Below are 4511 nucleotides of genomic sequence, written 5' to 3' on the forward strand. Positions count from 1 at the left end.
GGATGAAGTAAGTGATGACCAATTCAGTTCGGATAGCTTCGGTTAAATGTACGGGCTGTTGGAAAGTGATTTTTATAAGTATTGGGGCTGAATTGGTTGTCGGTTACTCAAACGGGTCGGTACAACGCGCATTCGTGTTTATTGAATAGTTGGTGCGTTGTGCTTGCGAGTTACCGACCCATTTGACTCATGTAGCGCGTGTTAGTATCATCTAGTTCTTCCGGGGGTAATTTGGGAATTCTTTGTTCTCGGGAGTAACTACGAGTCGTTTCGGTACCGCTAGTAATTATTGTTCGTAATCTAGCAGGCTTTTGAGTTGTGGGAGTACTTAAGGGTCCTCTAGCCCGTCCTGATTGTGTACCTCGTGTCAGGTGAGTTCATGATGCCCCTTTTCACTCTTTTCAAGTTTTGGGCTAGCATACACACCATATTACAATTTTAACCGGTTTTACTCGTTCAAACTAATTGGATGGTATTACATAGCCTTATTTGTGTTTGTGGAATCAAGGAAATATGTGTGAATTATATTCTATGCCTTAGGATATTTGAGACTCGTTTAAGGTCATATATTCATTAAGGTTATATATATTACTTATGGCCTAGGCTCAAGGATATAGGCTTACTCATATCACAGCATGTCTTGAGATGATATTTATGTATGTATACGCATGTGTTACTTTATGACCATAGGCATACTTTTATTATGGTATATTTTGGAATGATGTGTGTATATATATATACGTAAGTTTATACATGCGTTATTATATGGCCAATTATTGGCGATGTTAATTAGTCGCTATCGACTAAGGATGTTGCGTATGCCTATTTTGTGTTTGCATGTGGATGGATGGTGATCTTGGCCGAGCCAAACTATACTACTCAGGTTCTTAAATCCTGTGGCGGGCCCTGAAAAGCCCGTAAGGGGGGAGGCTCGTGTGGCATGATCACCATCGGATGGAATGATACGTGTTTGGGTTGTACGTGTGGATGTTACTACTTGGATACTACGTGTTTGGGTTGTACGTGTGCTCGACCCTGATGTTATTACTTGGATGTTAAGCATAGGGATATAATTGTATAGATAAAGAAGTAGGACTACTTATTGTTTATTATGGCCTAACTGTCCAGATCCCGTTTTTATATTCATACTTTTGGAATGATTTATTTAAATGTCAATTATTAAAACTTGAACTTACTCAGCTCAAGCTGACTTTGTGTGTATGTTAGTGTGAGTTTCAGGTTTAGTGGAGGATGCTTACCGCTTGGATGAGCTCGAGACTACTTGGACGGTTGAAGGCATATCTAGTCGGAAAGTTTCATGGATGAACATTGTTCTTTTCAATTTTATTTAAATACATTTAGATTTGGTTTTGGGCACAACTCCCAGGTTTTGGGAACTTGTTTGATCAATTATGACTTTTCCGCTGATTTATACTCTGAACAGGTTTTAAAATAAATGACTTGCCTTGGGTTTAAAATCACATTTTCCTGGTTTTGAGAAATTTGATATTCCTTATTCCGCTGTTTAGTACTCTGAAACGATTTTAATAAGATGAATTGGTTTGGTTTTAAATTTTTGTGAAGTTTGGATATGATTACCAACTGTAGGATTCCCGGGATTCAGGGTCTTACAGGAATCATAAGATTCATAAAGATTAACAGGAAGAATCACCTGGGTAGGCATGATATTTTCCATCGCATTAGGATCTTTCTCAACATTCATTGATGAGGTGGTCTTGGATATGTCATCTGCAAGCATAGGCCAACCATCATCAACATAAGCTTTCTTCAAATCCAATAACCACATTTCGTCCACTTCAAAATCAAAAGATTCCACTAATGGTCATCGCTGATGTCTGAGAAGATTCAGATAATGATGTTGAAACAAACTTTCCAAGAATAAGTCCTGAATACTGAACAAGGAGAATGTCAATCAATCTCTCCTTAATCTCTTCATCTGATACATGAATTTTGTTTTCATCCATTTCCTTTAATAGCTTTAAAAATCTCTCAATCATCACGATTAGACTTTCATCAGGCAAATCCTTGAATGTATCAAAATTGGGTTTAAGACTGCAATAATAAGCATATCGTCGATCAAGAGAAGTCCAAATCTCATACGAAGTTAGGCATTTTGCGTATGCCATGGATTCTCGGGTTTCATATAGTACAACAAATGATATTACTGTTTGAAGTGTAGCAAATGCCCTCCTTTCACGATCAAACACAGCTTTCTCACAAGCATTCCATTCATACTCTGGTTTGTACAAACTGTACGCATCATGTGGTTTTTCAATCGTAGATGACAATATTCCCTTTCTTTGATCGATATCAACAAATCTTTATCAAGCGAACTGATAATTTCTTCAAAACGAACTTTCCAATCCATGAGATCAGCAATATTTGTAACATCTCGGATTTTTCAAAACCGTATTCGTTTGCGTATAACCCGACCCGGAAACATTTTTAGATCTTTATTGTCATTGGAAATCAAATATTTATAAGACTTTAAGTTTCTAATATTCACTTTAGGCCCTTCATACTTTAAAATATGTCCAATTCTTAATTTATGCATAAAAGATTCATTAATTATCCAATTCTCAAACTAAAAAGACTAAAAGCGTCAAAAACCAAATTCCTCCCATTTTGGCCGGAGCACCACGTGGTGGGATGGCCCTCCCCCACCACGCGGCTCTATGGGCAAGCTATTCAGATCATTTTGTTTAAAATCGTTTCCTAGTTCGTTTTTGGCCCGAAATCGCTTATTTTTAGACGAAATCAAGTGTTTTAAGCCCCAAGAAGTCCCTCAAAGCCTAGATTCATGTCCATATACATTAACCCTTGTCCAAGAACGAAATCCTTTGGTTATTCTATTGATTTGATCATTAAAGGCCCATTCGGTTCTTAAACGAGTAAGTTACCATATTTAGTTCGATTTAGTGAATCCTATATAAACATATCATTATTTCTCTACCAAAAATCATCCCTAAACCCTAATACACAAATCCTATCCGTCACCTACCTCTTCCATACTCCATCTTCTTCGGTTTTCATGTTATTGTTGAAGATACAAGTTAAGACGGTTGACTTTGCTTGCTTTAGGACCTTTGACTCTTCGTTTCTCTTGATCCTTTCACTTTCTGGGTAAGTTGTAAACATAGGAATCGTTCATACATATTCCCTAATCTCACCTTCAATCAATTTCGGTGGTTGAAGGGTGTTGACTGGTCAATTCGTTTAAAACTCGTTAAAGGACAAAATAGTCAACTAGTTTGACTTAAGGCTTTCTCATGCTTCTCGTCAGATTCAACGTTCGCTCCAGAAGACTTTTATTCTCATAAAAAAATTTTAAGGCTACTGACCAAAACCCGACTTCCGACTCGCTGTTCGGATTCTGGTCAGTACCAACTCGCTTAAATCTTAAAACAAACATAACTTGAGTTCTAAACATTCGTTTGGATTGATACCCGCGGCAACAAGTTCTATCCTAAAATCTTATATTCTAAATTGTTCATAAAATTTGACGTGTAGTGGACGACTCGCTTATTCCTAGCACGTTAATCGCATTTATTAATCGCTTATCATTGATTTAAGGTGATTTTGATCATTCCCCTTTTTATACACTATTTTGAAATGTTTTGGGGACATATGCATACTTACTCATATTTTCTATCATATATATATATATATACACACACACAAACTCGCAAACATAATCATTATGTGAATATCAGTTGAATGATATTTGCTAATTGTTACATGTTTAATTGTTTACTTGACAACATTCGGAGAGGTCCAACATATCCCCTTTATATAGGGTTCTCATTATTATGATCATACGACCGTCTTAGTACCCGGAGCCCGATTCGCTTGGCGAAGGTAAACCGACAATTTTAGTCATTGTAATCAATGCCCGATTCGCTTGACAACGATTCATTGGCACACTAATACGATTTGGTTATATACATGGTTTGTTAAGGTTTGATTGATTATTGCCACATAGATTGGTTTGCGCTTTTAACACTTATTATTTATTATTTATTTATTATATAACTATTTGTTGTGTCAAAATTGGTGATCATCTCACTCAACATGTGTTGTTGACAAACTCCATTTTCTACGCATATGCAGGTTGTTTTGTATTGAAGATTGAAGTTGGACACTTAGACTAGACCTTAGGATATAAACGAGATAACCATTATTTGAGTTTACATTCATGTATTTAAATTGTTTGTTCTATTTGGATATTGTGTGTATTTATTTTTAATAAAATAATTAAATAGATATTGTCACCTTTTATGTATGATAGTATCTTCGAGCTGTGAGCAATCGGATCACGCCCAGTATTTCCGCCTTAGGTTGGGGTGTGACAGATTAGTATTAGAGCCGAAGGTTATAAGATAGGTCATTGGAAATGGTCCTAGACATATGTTAGGAACCCTATATGTACCTATCTAAACTGTCTTATGTGCTATTTAATTGTTTACAACTTAATTAGATTAATTATTTTA

The sequence above is a fragment of the Bidens hawaiensis genome, unplaced genomic scaffold (assembly GCF_021521415.1).
Source record: "Bidens hawaiensis isolate Kalapana, Puna unplaced genomic scaffold, B.hawaiensis_p1.1 tig00046141_1, whole genome shotgun sequence".
NCBI lineage: Eukaryota > Viridiplantae > Streptophyta > Magnoliopsida > Asterales > Asteraceae > Bidens > Bidens hawaiensis.